General features: G+C 42.2%; 1 protein-coding gene and 1 long non-coding RNA gene across 8 annotated transcripts in view; one reads left to right on the plus strand and one right to left on the minus strand.

The window, feature by feature from the left end:
• Positions 1 to 17,506, plus strand: part of LOC139561250 (neurexin-2-like) — a 1,055,901-nt gene that overhangs the window by 400,013 nt on the left and 638,382 nt on the right. The gene's annotated exons all lie outside the window — the stretch shown is intronic.
• Positions 6,415 to 17,506, minus strand: part of LOC139561251 (uncharacterized) — a 68,129-nt gene continuing 57,037 nt past the window's right edge. Inside the window, exon 3 of the long non-coding RNA XR_011672093.1 lies at positions 6,415 to 6,670. This is a non-coding gene — a long non-coding RNA (uncharacterized lncRNA). The remainder of the gene's footprint in view (positions 6,671 to 17,506) is intronic.

Genomic DNA, 17,506 nt, shown 5'->3' on the forward strand with positions numbered 1-17,506 from the left:
TACTATTTTTAATTGGTTAATGTTACATAGGCTTATGTTTTTTAAGACATGTTAGAAAAAAATCTGAGCAGTAGATCTTGCATTTGCGGAGCCAGCTTGCATTTTAACTCAGAAAGTGATCTTGTCTCAGAAAAGGTTGGTGACCACTGTTCTAGAGTTTTCCATGTTAACACTATCAATGTTTCCCATCACTGTGGCAATTGTGATCGAATCAATGCAATATTAGCCACTTCAATGTAACATACCGAAACAAAATGCAATAGTTTTTTTTATAGGCAGAACGCATCGGAGTAGGATTCTATTCCATTGACATGTACGCCTCAGCCTGTACTCTACACAAACCGGTGCGACATAACCAATCAGTGCTGCAGTAGGCCTATATGCAAATAGGCCATTGCCATATATGGATTCTTTGCCATTTACTTTGAACTGGACTGTGTTTACAGCATGAGCAGTGGTGAGTAGATGAGCTTGTTTTGAGATCAAAGTGAGAGCTGCATGTAGCCACGTCTGCACATTTTGTTCATGCTAGTTAGTGAGTTATTAGCCCAGTTATAGTGGGGAGCCCAGTTATTGCTTCCTTCAAGAGCACATCTTTGAAAAGCAAGTCAAGTAAATAGCTTTTTTTTGTCTTAAAGGGGCAGTGTTGTATTTTGAGACAGGCTTGAGCAGTCAATAGGCAGAGGGTAGCATAATTTGTATGATTCTCTGTAATAATGTTATGGGAATAATAATAATGCATTTTATTTTGTAAAGTGATTTCTTGCATCAAACAACAACATTCTCAGTCAACTCCTTCCTTGTCCGAAGGACAAGTGGATAAACAGGTTAATGTCAAGTTGTGTTTTTTTCAAAATTCTCATGGAATGTAGGCCTACACTGAACACCACACATTGGCTGCTACTGTATGCCGAATGATATAACAGCTATTTACATGTAAAAAATGTTATGGGATGCATTTTCTCCATAGTTTATGGTAGGCCACTCTGGAAGGCCTACATTATGATCAAATGGCCACAGTAGCCTACTTGGCCACTGTTAAAACTGTATCTTAAAGTGGGAATAGCCTCAGTGTTCACGGTAAACCAGTTCCTATCTGCCTCCGTATATTTTGAGCTCACCCCACACACTGAAACACATTGATTCACCAAGAAGCCCACTTTACAGTGGTACTCCCTTCTCCTGCTCTGTGGTTCACACCCACTCATAAAACCTCCGTGTTCGCCGTCATATCTCTTCTATGTGGGTTAAGGTGTTTTTTGAAGAGCTCACCAGGTTTTCTAGGCTAGCGTGCCCGTAAAGAATCTGGTTCCCCACTATTTTTAGAGTGTTGAACATGCATCTGTGAGCAACACCGCAACAGTGAGTGTAGTTTCCTTTCAGTTTCTTCCAATAACACAATTACAGTGATTGATCTAGATTGGCTCAAGTCGTGGATGCCGTGGCATCGCATGGCAAGATGTTGTTTTCTTGCAGGGTGTTTCTTTTCTGTTGTTCTTGTTAGCTTACTGCTTTGTGTAGCATCTAGTCCATATGACTTATAGAGAGACTGAACTAGAGACAGGATATTGCGGCTGATTCCTGAAAGTGATTTTCGGTGGTTGTCTGAAAGCCTCTCTGTGGTTGGCATCGGCAGGAACACATCAGAGCGAGCACAGGCGGGCATGGCCCCATGCCAGCGATGCCCAGCGGAGCCAGCCAGCCAGTCTGTGGGCTGCTGGGGATTGGCTGGCAAGGACTGAATAGTGGATTGTGGGAGATCAGGCTGATGTGGAAGGACAAGCAGGGGGTAGGGGAGTAGGGGGGCTAACATGGGGCCTAAATCAGAAAGCCAACAGCGAAAACACCTGGGAGAGGAATGGTCATAGAGGAACAGAAAACTGTCTGATGAAGGTCGTCATTGACTGAGCGGCACAATGTATTTAACCATCCTTTCTAATGGAAACAGAATGTTGCACCTTCATATGAAGAGAGAAACCCACGAGACAGCCTAAGTTTGATAGCAGAGATTTGACAGGAGTATCTTTTGGTGCGATAATCATAGCCCAAGATCATTTGTTTGTGCTAGCAAGCTAGCAGCGTGGCGCTAATAGCATATTCTCAAGGTGACAGTCAACTCCACTGTGTAAATATAATGATGTTTGCCACAGCACATGAATCACTGCTGGAAGTGACCTACCTGCACAATTACTGGTGTTAACCATCCTGAAAATGATTAGTTAACTAACTAGAGCATCACAGTGATTTTAGATGGTTTCATAACAGTCTAGAAATCATCTGAAATGAACTCCTCAATGTCTCAATGGGCCTGTTTTAATGAAAGGCTTGAAATGTGCTTCGTTCTTTTGAGCTTGTTCTTCTTTTAAACTTCTATTTGCCATGAAAGTTATTCAACTTTGTCTTTATCTTGGTACTAACACAGCAAGGCTGCAATATCAGCTACTTCATTAACGATTGAAAACATACCCACCTTAATAATGGATTGTAGCGTGAAGACTCTCCGGAGTAATTTAACTTCTGCACCGTGCCCAATTGACAGCTCCTGCTTCAGCCGCAGAAAGGATTGGAGAATCATTATATCTATACACTTAGAAGATATGTTTAAGTGATACTTTCTAACGGGACGCAAGGGACTTCCTTGATCTAAAAAAAGGTAAACAATCTAGTTTCTCAATTTCTATGAACTCACAGCTGCAACGTACTGGTCGTTACAGTACCGTATATCTAGAAGAATCTTGTATGCCCTCTACCCATACATACTGTATTTACTGCACACAGACCGTGTGTAGAACTTGGTCTCAGAAGAAGGCTAATGTACATTAATGCTTGTCCGTGTTGAGCAGAGGAGAGCACAGATCAGGCCTTGGGGGTGGAGGTGACATTGTGTTTGTTTCTGAAATAGAAAGTGTCCCCATCGGCCTTTCCGTCTGCTCTGTAGAGCCACATCAAGTAGTCATGTAAGCTACACGTCATATGTACCCTATGTGTGTGTGTGTGTGTGTGTGTACTGTATGATAGTATGTTCCAGCAGTGACCCTTGCCCACTGGCCTACAAGTCATTCTAATTAGTGAGGGGTAACTGTCGTGCTTCCGGATTTGGAGACCGAGAACAGACATGAAGTGTGTATATTCACCGTCTTCTCTCTGCTCTAGTTCTGTTACCAGCCTATTGCACAGTCATCATTATCTTCCCCAAATACACGCAAACTATGCGACTGTTACGTTTTGGACTTCACATTTAGCAATCTTATTCTGTCCCAAATACAATCAAATACACCTTAACCTTCTAGACCCAACTCTGTTCACGGACATGCAGAGTAGCTGTCTGCTTCAGCTTCTAATGTGCTACTGTACTTCACCTCAAACCTCCTTACACCCAAATCTGTAACCTACTGTATCCACTAATGTGCTACTGTACTTCACCTCAAACCTCCTTACACCCAAATCTGTAACCTACTGTATCCACTAATGTGCTACTGTACTTCACCTCAAACCTCCTTACACCCAAATCTGTAACCTACTGTATCCACTAATGTGCTACTGTACTTCACCTCAAACCTCCTTACACCCAAATCTGTAACCTACTGTATCCACTAATGTGCTACTGTACTTCACCTCAAACCTCCTTACACCCAAATCTGTAACCTACTGTATCCACTAATGTGCTACTGTACTTCACCTCAAACCTCCTTACACCCAAATCTGTAACCTACTGTATCCACTAATGCGTGCCCCCCAAGTAAACAGATCTAGAATAGACCTTGCCCCAAATATATGCCCTAACACCTACGAACACACACACACACACACACACACACACACACACACACACACGTTTGACTATTTATGGTTACAGAATGAAGGAAAATATGCATTGTATATTGCATATTCTTGATCTCAGTATGCTTTACAGTGGCATCTCGATGTATTCTTTCCTGACAAATGTTCCATTCGTTTCTCTCAATGTCACTGAATGTGTGTAGAACAATGGGCAGTGAGAAATGAGGACTGTGCAGAAGCAAATTTCTCCCTTCAAAGCCTAAAGTCCCCTTTAAAGCTGTGGGGTTTACACGCGCGCACACACACACGCACACAGTGTCAGCTCATCCCTGCCAGCTGACTCAAATTAGAAAAGAATGAAAGATTTTTAAAAAGGTAGAGTCGATTGGAAGATTCATATTTTTATATGCCATAGGAATTACAGCTTGGCCCATAAATAGCGTGTCCCAGTCCTTTGATAGTAAACGTAAGCTACTGTAGCCCTATTCCCATGGAAGATTAGATCATGCAGTATTTTTATAATGTCGTTGGATTTACACACACACGCAATGTGCCCACAAACCCCCTCTCATACACAACACACTCTCACACCCTTTTTCACCTTTCCCGCTGAACCTTCAATTTACCCAAATGCCACTCCTAGAGCGCAGCCAACCTTAGTCTCCATTCACTTCTGATTTCCCTCTGTGCGATCCTGAATAAACCCTTCACTTTCCCAGCTCACACTGGGCTGAGAGGTAGCAGACAGGGGCCTGCTGCTGAAAGGTGACAAATGACTCAATCCTGAGTACACTTCAACACGTTCTCTCCCTCAGGGGAAACCTTATACCTACAGTGTGCTTGTGTGTGCCTGTGTGGGTGCGTGCATACAATGTGCGTCCTTAACTGGCCTAGGCTTGATAAGCATGCAGTGCCAGCCTTCACAGAGCCTAACTGGAAAAACTGGAAATAGGAGTTGATTAGTTAAATCAGGTTATTGGATTTTGGACGTGAAGGTTGTCTGATGCATTATGTAGCAACCAGCAGTAGCAATGGGGGGAGACAACAGAGCAGCAAGATGCGTTCCCCACTGGGCAATAATGGATGAATCGACGCTGTTTTCAAAATAATTTGAGAATTGTGACTTGATTTGAAAAAAGTCATCAATGTAAGCTGTTGTTTCTGAGGGTGAATTTTTCAACCACGGGATTATTTCATCATGACAACCAAATTTCAACATAGACAAACCTTGGGTAAAATGTGTTGAAGTTGCACCATGAAAACAACGTCAGATCTTCAATGTTATATTCACTATCAGAAAACAAAAGAAAAAACTATAAGGGTGGGCAGCACCTCCTACTGGAGAATTGATCCATCTACAGCTACCCTTTGGTCTCTCATCGAAGGTTTTAACCAAGCCCAGTTTAGCTATAATATTTGTCCATGACTACAGTGCCTTGCAACGTATTCATCCCCCTTGGCGTTTTTCCTATTTTGTTGCATTACAACCTGTAATTTAAATTGATTTTTATTTGAATTTCATATAATGGACATAAAAATACCTTGTTTCAAAAAAATAGAAAAAAATAATAAAGGAAAAGTGGTGCGTGCGTATGTGTTTACCCCCTTTGCTAGGAAGCCCCTAAATATGATCTGGTGCAACCAATTACCTTCAGAAGTCACATAATTAGTTAAATAAAGTCCACCTGTGTGCAATCTAAGTGTCACATGATCTCAGTACATATACACCTGTTCTGAAAGGCCCCAGAGTCTGCAACACCACTAAGCAAGAGGCACCACCAAGCAAGCGGCACCATGAAGACCAAGGAGCTCTCCAAACAGGTCAGGGACAAAGTTTTGGAGAAGTACAGATCAGGGTTGGGTTATAAAAAAATATCCGAAACTTTGAACATCCCACGGAGCACCATTAAATCCATTATTAAAAAATGGAAAGAATAGGGCACCACAACAAACCTGCCAAGAAAGGGCCGCCCACCAAAACTCATGGACCAGGCAAGGGGGGCATTAATCAGAGGGGCAACAAAGAGACCAAAGATAACCCTGAAGGAGCTGCAAAGCTTCACAGCAGAGATTGGAGTATCTGTGCATAGGACCACTTTAAGCCGTACACTCCACAGAGCTATGGAAGAGTGGCAAGAAAAAAGCCATTGATTAAAGAAAAAAATAAGCAAACACGTTTGGTGTTCGCCAAAATACATATGGGAGAATATATCGAAGAAGGTACCAAATATACCAAATATATCGAAGAAGGTACTCTGATCAGATGAGACTAAAATTGAGCTTTTTGGCCATCAAGGAAAATGCTATGTCTGGCGCAAACCCAACACCTCCCATCACCCCGAGAACACCATCGGGATGTTTTTCATCGGCAAGGACTGGGAAACTGGTCAGAATTGAAGAAATGATGGATGGCGTTAAATACAGAGAAATTATTGAGGGAAATTCTTGAGGGAAACCTGTTTCAGTCTTCCAGAGATTTGAGACTGGGATGGAGGTTCACCTTCCAGCAGGACAATGATCCTAGGCATACTGCTAAAGCAACACTTGAGTGGGTTAAGGGGAAACATTTAAATGTCTTGGAATGTGTCACGAACCGGCTCGAAGTTCGTAACAAAAAGGGAGACAACGTGGAGATAAGGAGTAACATAATGTATTTATTAACGGAAGTAAACTAAATACAATTAACAATGGTGTGTGTAGTCAGTAATCAGTAGTGTAAGTGAGTGGTTGCGTGCATAAATGTGATTGAAAGGTGTTGAAAGGTGCCAACGCAATCAAACAAAACAGCCACAAAAATGCCACAACCAAAATCTATCAGTGTGTCTGCATGGAGAGAGTCCAGGTGTGTCCCATGTCACTGACGACCCTCCCAGCTCCGCCCACCGACATCCTAATAAGGAAAACAAGAGCAAAGAGAAAGAATACGGCAGACAGAGTGGGAGGGTCATCACAAATGGCCTAATCAAAGCCCAGACCTCAATCCAATTGAGAATCTGTGGTATGACTTAAAGATTGCTGTACACCAGTGGAACCCATCCAACTTGAAGGAGTTGGAGCCGTTTTGCTTTGAAGAATGGGCAAAAATCCCAGTGGCTAGATGTGCCTTGCTAATAGAGACATAACCCAAAAGACTTGCAGATGTAATTGCTGCAAAAGGTGGCTCTACAAACTATTGACTTTTGGGGGGGGGGGGTGAATACCTACGCACGCTCAAGTTCAGTTTTTGTCTTCAAAGTGGTAGGCATGTTGTGTAAATCAAATGATACAAACCCCCCATTTTTTTTATTTAATTCCAGGTTGTAAGGCAACAAAATAGGAAACGTGGCAAGAGGGGTGAATACTTTCGCAAGCCACTGTATTACCAATGTGCTATCGTGAGAATGATTGTCGAGACATCTACACTTACAAACGAAATAGATTCATTGTTGTTATCAAAGTAATTCCGAAGGGTAGGTTTAACAGAGCAGATTAAATGTGACCATCTTTTATCAAACATCAAGGATACTATTTAGGCCTATATAACATTTGCAAAGTCAACAACAGTAATTGTTTGAATTCAACACAGAATAAAAAAAAGACAGGGTTATATTATATTTAGTGACATTTAGTTGGTTGTCAAAGCAACCAAATATCAACATTTAAAGGATATGTATCTTCTGCTTGGATAGTTCCATATATATCCTTCAAATGTAGATTTTTTTGGTTGCGTCGACAACCAAATACAATTCAAAATCCCTTTTTAAATACAATAAGGAGCCCATTAACATGTCGACAATGTAACAAATGAATCCAAATATGTTGGTTTCATGTCTCCAACTCAACCATAAATAAAAATTGGGATATGAGAATGGGATTAAATCAGTGGCTCAAATGGAACTAAGTAGTTGCGTTGTAAACCAAACACAATTCAATATACATTCTGTAATACAGTAAATCTTACAAACTTATGTAACATTCAACCTTAAAATGAGTAGCACATCCATGGCCACATTTTGAGGTTACTGGAACTATACATTTCTTATTTCATCATATAAAGTGTGCATGTTTACGATCTTCAAAATTGCTTTAAGAATCTCAAACAGCGTTGATCACTTGCACCATGTACTTTATCTAAACTTCAATACTTTGGTTCTGCTATTAGATAAAGCACAATGATGTCACATTAATCTGTATAAATAAACAAAATATCTGACATTATATTCCCATTTGAACTTTACTTTGCTTTTTATAAGCGCAGTGATAGACATTTTGGGTGACGACTTAACCAAAAATCGGACTTAGTTTTTCCATTGGAATTTGGTTGTGCTTTTAGATGGTTCAAATGGGACATTTCAGAGGATATTGCAGTTAGTAACCCATTCTGATGCCTATCAGTTTGGGCTGCTGCCAATGCAGGAGTCAAAGGAGCATACCTGTTATATCGACTTATCGTGTCAAAACAAGTCCAACTGGCAAAGATTTTACCCTGCAAATAAATCACAACAAGCACCAACATTTTAACCTTTACAGAGGACTGACATAAAACATAGGTATTAAATAAGTTTTACGTATGTGTAGGGCAATAAGATAGACCAATACAGTATACATAAGCATACACACAACTTTCCACACGTGCACACCCTTACTCACTGTTCTATGAGTCGAGGAGACTACATAATTGCTTTGCTCACAGTGATGGGAAAGGAAGGCCTGTGGACAGTGTGTGTATACATTAAAATCCCATCCCTCAGATTAAAGGCACACTACACTGGAGAGGACAAATATCCGTACAAGCTCCTGACCGTATGTACGTTGAGAGGAAGAAATAACAACCATAAACCATCCAGCCTGAGTTTGGTCTGTTGGTACAACCACGGGATGCCAATTTTGATAATTACTCTGGGGATAATTTGGGCGACGTAGTGCACTGTCCATTTGTTGATGACATATCACACCGTCCTAAATATAACTACAATTAGCTGAGAGCCTTTCAATTGATTGATGAAGATTATTACGGTGTGCTACCCACAGTCCTCTGTTGGGCTGTGGGAGAGAGAGAAGGAGCTGTAGAGAGGAGAGAGGTCCTCAGCGCCAACAGTTACTGCAGCAGTCATGGGGCTGCAGCTCTACTCGGCTCCTGCTCCAGCTCTTTGAAGCTAAAGGCTGGTGTGGAATGAACATGTAACACACACAAACCAGTGGGTTCTGGCAAGATGGCGCCAACAGATCGGGCAGCTCTGTTTATAGCTCCTAAGAAACTTTGCAGCATTTTGTTTTTTTTGTGTGTTATTTCTTACATTATTAGCACAGGAAATGTTGTGTGTTATTACATACAGTCGGAAATAACTTTTGGATATCAGAGTGGCGGTAACAGAATTACGACCGGGAATACGACTTTCCCGAATTTGAACCAAAACACAGCCGGCAAGAGGTATTCGGAGTGGACTTCTAGTATGTCTTAGGAGGCGTGTACACTATCCACCGCTTCCGAGTATATTACTCACTAATATTCAGTCTCTGGATAATAAAGTAGACAAGCTCAGGCCGAGAATCTCCTTCCAGAGAGACACCAGAGATTGTAACATACTCTGTTTCACAGAAACATGGCTCTCTCGGGATATACTGTCTTTGTCCATACAGCCAGCTGGGTTCTCAGTACATCAGACAGACAGGAATAAAGAACTCTCCGGGAAGAAGAAAGGCGGGGGTATATGTTTCATTATTAACTACTCATTGTGTGATTGTGATAACATTCACCTGACCTATAATACCTCACAATCAAATGCTGACCGTATTACCTCCCAAGAGAATTCTCTTTGGTTATAGTCACAGCCGTGTATATCCCCTCAAGCCGATACCACGACGGCCCTCAAAGAACTTCACTGGACTTTATGCAAACTGGAAACCACATATCCTGAGGCCACATTTATTGTCGAAAATTTGAGGAAAACGCTACCGGAGTTCTACCAACACATGTAGACGCGGCCCGTTACCAAGGACTGTGGGATTTCCTTCTCCGTGGCTGACGTGAGGAAGACATTTAAGTGTGTTAACCCTCGCAAGGCTGCCGGCCAAGACGGCGTCCCTAGCCGCATCCTCAGAGCATGCGCAGACCAGATGGCTGGAGTGTTAACGGACATATTCAATCTCTCCCTATCCCAGTCTGCTGTCCCCACTTGCTTCAAGATGTCCACCATTGTTCCTGTACCCAAGAAAGCAAAGGTAACTTAACTAAATTACAATCGCCCCTTAGCATTCAATTTTGTCATCATGAAGTGCTTTGAGAGGCTAGTTAAGGATTATATCACCTCTACCTTACCTGACACCCAAGACCCATTTCAATTTGCTTACCGCCCCAATAGATCCACAGACGATGCAATCGCCATCGCACTGAACACTGCACTATCCCATCTGGACAAGAGGAATACCTATGTGAGAATGCTGTTTATGGACTATAGCTCAGCATTCAACACCATAGTACCCTCCAAGCTCATCATTAAGCTCGGGGCCATGGGTCTGAACCCCACCCTGTGCAATACGGTCCAGGACTTCCTGATGGGCCGCCCCCAGGTGGTGAAGGTAGGATACAACACCTCCACTTTGCTGATCTTCAACACAGGGGCCCCACAAGGGTGCGTGCTCAGCCCCCTCCTGTACTCCCTGTTCACCCATGACTGCGTGGCCACGCACGCCTCCAACTCAATCATTAAGTTTGCAGATGACACAACAGTAGTAGGCTTGATTACCAACAATGACGAGACAGCCTACAGGGAGGAGGTGAGGGCCCTCGGAGTGTGGTGTCAGGAAAATAACCTCTCTCTCAATGTCGACAAAACAAAAGACTGGATCGTGGACTTCAGGAAACAGCAGAGGGAGCACGCCCCTATCCACATCGATGGGACCACAGTGGAGCAGGTGGAAAGCTTCAAGTTCCTCGGTGTACACATCACTGAAGATCCGAAATGGTCCACCCACTCAGACAGTGTGGTGAAGAAGGCGCAACAGCACCTCTTCAACCTCAGGAGGCTGAAGAAATTTGGCTTGGCACCTAAAACCCTCACAAACCTTTACAGAAGCACAATTGAGAGCATCCTGTCGGGCTGTATCACCGCCTGGTACGGCAACTGCACGGCTCGCAACTGCAGGACACTCCAGAGGGTGGTGCAGTCTGCTTAACACATCACCGGGTGCAAACTACCTGCCCTCCAGGACATCTACAAAAAGTTAATCAAGGACAACAACCAACCGACCCATTGCCTGTTCACCCCCCTATCATCCAGAAGGCGAGGTCAGTACAGGTGCATCAAAGCTGGGACCGACTGAAAAACAGCTTCTATCTCAAGGCCATCAGACTGTTAAATAGCCATCAATAGGCGGCTTCCACCCGGTTACGTAACCCTGCACCTTAGAGGCTGCTGCCATTTATACTGTACATAGACTTGAAATCACTGGCCACTTTAATAATGGAACACTCGTCACTTTAATTATGTTTACATATTTTTGCTTAACTCATTTCATATGTATATACTGTATTCTATTCTACTGTACTTTAGTCTATGCCACTCCGACATTGCTCATCCTAATATTTATATATTCCTTAATTCCATTATTTTACTTTTAGGATTGTGTGTATTGTTGTGAATTGTTGAATATTACTGCACAGATGGAGCTAGAAACACAAGCATTTCGCTACACCCGCAGTAACATCTGCTAAACACGTGTATATGACCAATACAATTTGATTTGACAAGGATCATTACGACTGATGAGGAAAGTTTAGCACTTGTAGTTATCCCTCTATTGTGTTTTTCTTTTATTCTCTTACTTGTTCTTTCACTCACTCTCTTTTTTCACTGACTACCATAGCTCATTGTAGCTCACGTGATCAGGTACTGAATATCTTTTGGTTTTGTATTAGTTGTTACACTATCACACATTCACACGTGTAAGCCAGGTTGAGGAGAAAGGTCGATTGCAGTCAAATAATTGTGGTTTACAGGCGAGCATTAGAATAGAAGAAAGGGGGAAACGGGGAGAGAAAGAAAATGGCGAGAAAAAGAGAGAGTGAACCAGAGAACCAGAAAGAGAGTTAAAGGAGAAAAAGGGAGTGAGAGATGATGCATCTTCTGTAGAGGAGGGCTGAGGGGGAAAATGTCTGCACAATTACTGCGGTTGCCAGGAAGCGTCTAATCAAATGGCACTTGGCACAGCGGGCCTCTACCCTGCACAGCTGGCGGAGGGGAGAATGGCTGTGACAGGAGGAGAGAGGAGAGAGAGGGATTTGAAATCATTTTGCATCACAGCTTAATCTAAAATCATAAAAAATATATACAATAATTGCTGGCTTCGGTGGCCTATTCGATTTATGAAACACATCTTATATTTGGTACACCAATGTGCTTTTCCTTTGAGGAAGAGATTGTTCAATAGGCGGATGAAAACACTGTCAAGGGATAATAAGGGAGAAATAATCCATGCCTTCATTCTGTAGAAAGTTTTTAACAAGATCCCTGTCAATGGTAATTATATTAATTCTAATTAAGTGTGTCAGATTTCCTTTGGCTCCTGGTACACTGCATCCTGCCAGCAAGAGTTCTTGAGGGACGGAGGGATGGTAGGAGGGAGGGATGGATGGATGGAGTGTGGTACGGTGGGATGGAGGGAGGAAGAGTGAGCGGGAGAGAGTGAGGGAATCTCGCTGTTGAAAGATTCCTGCTAAGGGTATGTGAGAGAGAGGGAGGGGCGATGGAAAGGGAGGGGCGATGGAGAGAAACGGAGAGAGAGGGAAAAAGAATAGGGGGATATTGTTGAAATATTGATGTAGGGGTCTGGGGGAAACTTCAAAAGAGGGGATGGGGATGAGCGTAGGTTGGGGTGGCTGTATTGGCACTATTGAGGAGTAGTGCCGGGGCGAGGGGTGGGTGGTGTGGGGTAGGGGCGGGGAGTGTAGGGAACCTCATGCTCTCCCCTCTGGGTGGGGTTTTCTGAGACGTGGGTGGTCCGCCCGCAAGGGGAAGATCAACAGATTTCTCTACATAGAACCACCTGTCTTTCACTCTACTTTCTTCTCTCGATCTCTTTATTTCACACTAACTCATCAATCCCTCTCAACACGTCTCCTTCCCTTTCTGTCTGGCTCATCCCTGTTTTGTATTACAAAGCCACAAAGTATTTTAACGAAGGACCGGCTTCTCTTTTTATCCTGCTTGTGGGACCTTGAAATGCCACAGCGTCAGCCACCAATCACATTGCACCCTGCCTCTGTCTCCCTCTCTCATCTTCACATCGCAGAGACATAAACTGCCAATGTAGCGTGTTCACTACGATCAAAGGCAGTTTTGTTGCCACAAACTCCTTCCCTAAGGTCCTCTGTTCTCTCATTTCAGGGAAGTAAACAGCAGGAGACTTCCCCAGAATCCCTTCATTAGCATCTGGACTAAATACGCTAGGATGACCCAGTGACGTCCTGTTGCGCCTAGCTAGCACTCTTCCCTCCAACCCACAACACACCCCATGGAGTTTGTTGTTGATTCCTCAAAGTGAGCCCAGCTACTGTGGAATCCCCCACTGGGTCCCTCTTGTAAGAGCTAGTTCTCTCATGCACACATTCCTCGATGGTAGACTCAATGTAACAACAAGCACTGGGTATGAGGTTCCCTATAACCAAGAGGCTAACTGTGCTACCTATGATGCTAACCATGCTAGCTATTAGGCTAACCGTGCTAGCTATTATGCTAACCACTCTAGCTATAATGCTAACATCTCTAGTCATGATGCTAACTGCTGTAGCTATGATGCTAGCAATAGCAATGCATTTAGCACTAGCAATATATTCTGAAGCATCCCACACCTTTCAGGCACTCCAATACCCCTATCAAATTTCCCCCTTGGAGGATTAATAAAGTACTATCTTTTCTTACCTGGCTGTCAGCATGTCCACAACAGATGGAGATGTCACTGTTTCCTGAGCTATTAGCAATGCAGTCACGACTCGATTTACATACGTTAGAACAGTGGTCACCAACCTTTTTCAAGATCACTTTCGCAGTCAAAAAGCAAGCTGAGATCTACTGCTCAGATTTTTTAACCTCACACAAACAGTTTTGTAGGAATAAGGTTTGGGCAGTAGGCCTAATTCATTATCACAGCATATTGGCTATATGATTGGTCTACCAATATTGTTGATCAGACCATATTATATTTCAAAACTTGAGCTTTGATAACAAAATAGATCAGTTGGTTTAGCACTTATGAGGCACTGTGGCGCATGAATTGAAATAATTAGCTTTTATATTTTACTGGACTGATGGTACCTGCATCTGATGGTCAACGAGGTTAAATCACGACGTCAGTGATCTTCAGGTCGAAAAGTCGGAGCTCTAGAAAGATGCCAGAGTTTACGACTTGGAATTCAGAGTTGGATGACCGTTCAAAATGATTTTTCCCAACCGTCTCTCACGGTCCCTGCTCTCTCCTTCCTTTCCTCCTGTGAGACTGACCAAAGAGAGGGGACACCGTCTTCCACCTGATGGCGAAACTCGAGTCGCGCCGCATCTGCCTCCTGCACAAATTCATGTTGTTCCTTTGACCAGAATTCAAAAGACACTCGCAAATCTGGGCAATCTTTTTTGCAGGTGCATGGTAACAGTTGAACAAGATGAAGGAAAAAGGAAACCGCACACCGCTCTTTATAGTATCACGGATCTTTAATAAGCTTTACGTATCGACCTCAAGGCCTTCGTCAGGGCTTTTGTGAGTTTTTTAAAATTAGCAACCTTATGTAGACCTAGCCCCCACGCATCGAAAGGGGTTGGAGGCAAAGGAAAAACAAATAAGTGCTACCAAATATAACAATATGCATTTCATAAATATTCAAATAAAGTGTGTAAATAAGACGTATTAAACACGTCTGTAAAACCCCAATGAGGACATAGACCTACCAAGCAAGTTTTCATTAATCATTGGGTACTTCGTACGAAAAACATCAGAGTAATCTGTAATAGGGACATAATTCATGTTCAAATTCATAACATAACATACATACATAGGCATTTCATCATTAAGACCTTTAGGAAATAATGTCTGGAGGGTGAAAATCCCAAAACATTCTCTTTTACTCAGAGTATTATTTATATCACCTCCCCTGTCTGATATCTATGCCACAAAATCTAAAGGTAGAAATGTCATGCTTTAGGTCATTAAAATGTACTGCGACTGGATAATCCCTGTCGTTTCTCCTGATTGAACTTTTATGTTCACTGATTCTCTGTTTGAGAGAACGAGAGGTTTTACCGACATAGCACAGCCCACATGGACATTTAATAATGTAAATAACATGGTTGGTGGAACACGTAATAATGTTATTTATTTGGAACCGTTTTCCTGTATGTGGGTGGCAGAAAAATTCACACTTCATCATGTTGTTGCGCTGTGCGCATCCTCTGCATTTATAGTTACCATTTGGAAGAGGGCGTAAAAGAGCCTGGCTGATTTTCTTTTGTGGTTGGCGGTTGCCATGGACCAATTTATTGCGTAAATTGCGACCTCTCCTATATACAATAAGTGGTGGATTTTTAAATTCAGCCGGCAAAGCGGGGTCTGATGATAAATGATAGATTTTTGTGGCCTAGCGAAAGTTAAGATATCAGACAGGGGAGGTGATATCAATAATACTCTGAGTAAAAGAGAATGTTTTGGGATTTTCAACCTCCAGACATTATTTCCTAAAGGTCTTAATGATGTATGTTATGTTGTAAACGTGAACATGAATTATGCCCCTATTACAGATTACTCTGATGTTTTTCGTACGAAGTACCCAATGATTAATGAAAACTTGCTTGGTAGGTCTATGTCCTCATTGTGGTTTTACAGACGTGTTTAATACGTGTTATTTACACACTTTATTTGAATATTTATGAAATGCATATTGTTATATTTAGTAGCACTTTTGTTTTTCCTTCGACTCCGACCCCATTCGATGCGTGGAACGGATGTGGGCGGGGCTAGGTCTACATAAGGGTGCTAATTTTAAAAAACTCACAAAGCTCTGACGAGTGAGGCCGATACGTAAAGCTTATTAAAGACCCGTGACACTATCAAGAGCAGTGTGCGGTTTCCTTTTTCCTTCATCTTGTTCCTATGACCAGAGAAAGTTAAATATTCCTTAATATTAAAATCGACACGCCGAGCTGCTAATAATATTAAAACGCAGGGCTATCGATACTTGGCTACTCATTCATTGCGGCTGCAGCTCGAGTGGAAGTACGGAGAGGCGCGTTTTGTAATAGTGTTGAGTAAAAACAGTGACAGCGCTGAATATTAACTTAAACATGAACTCACTCATAAAAACAGCAGCTCTTTGCTGTATTCGTTGACAGTCTCTCTGTGGTCATGGTTTTAAAAGTTATTACATCTTACGTAGGCTAGTAGCCTATTGGCTGTGGCCAGGGTCATGGAAGCTCGGTAGCCACGGTAGCCACGGTGATTTGAGCTATCCGATTGGGCAGCGCAGTAGGTGCACTCGATTTAGTCACAGATTTGCCGGTCCAACGGGTAGGCGGAGTTTGTCTCATGGGAACACTTTGCCTACCCGGTGCGCAGGACTTTTGAATCAAGTGCACCTACAGGCAACAGCTCAACACGATTTTAAAAAAGGAAGCGCAATCCTTTATCCTTTCATTGCTACTAACCCCGGATCCGGGAGCACCCCCCACCCCCCACACACTGATTAGCATAGATAGCATAGCTTCAGAAGTAGATAGTAGCATCTAAATATCATTAAATCACAAGTCCAAGACACCAGATGAAAGATACAGATCTTGTGAATAAAGCCACCATTTCAGATTTTTAAAATGTTTTACAGGGAAGACAAAATATGTAAATCTATTAGCTAAACACGTTAGCAAAATACACCACTATTCTAACTCCATCAGTTTCTTACTCCTTCAGGTGCTATCACCAATTCGGCTCAACTAAGATATTGATAGCCAATAACCTATAAAAAAAACCATCAGATGACAGTCTGATAACATATTCATGGTATAGGATAGTTTTTGTTAGAAAAAAGTGCATATTTCAGGTAGAAATCACAGTTTACAATTGCACCGACCATCACAAATCCACTAGAATTACTAGATAGAGCAACGTGTATGACCAATTTACTCATCATAAAACATTTCATAAAAATAGACAAAGCATAGCAATGGAAAGACCCAGTTCTTGTGATTTCAGACCATATTTCAGATTTTCTAAGCGTTTTTCAGCGAAAACACAATAAATCGATAAGTTAGCATACTACATGTTCCAACGTTACCAGAGCATCGATTCCAGCCAAAGAGCGCTATAACGTAACCACCGCCAAAAGATATTAATTTTTTCACTAACCTTCTCAGAATTCTTCCGATGACACTCCTGTAACATCATTTTACAACATACATATACAGTTTGTTCGAAAAGGTGCATATTTAGCCATACAAAACCGTGGTTACACAATGAAAATACTAGGAAATCAAGCCTCAATATGTCTGACGTCATCTATCAGAGTGATCTAGTTTAATTAAAAGCTAATCATATACTTGACTAAAAAATACAGGGTTGACAGGAATCGAAAGACAAATTAGTTCTTAATGCAACCGCTGATTTACATTTTTAAAATTATCCTTACTTTTCAATACAGGGTTGGCCAAGTGAAGCTATACCAAACAAAATGGCGATATATGCGTTTAAAATATTTCGACAGAAACACGGT

The sequence above is a fragment of the Salvelinus alpinus genome, chromosome 31 (assembly GCF_045679555.1).
Source record: "Salvelinus alpinus chromosome 31, SLU_Salpinus.1, whole genome shotgun sequence".
NCBI lineage: Eukaryota > Metazoa > Chordata > Actinopteri > Salmoniformes > Salmonidae > Salvelinus > Salvelinus alpinus.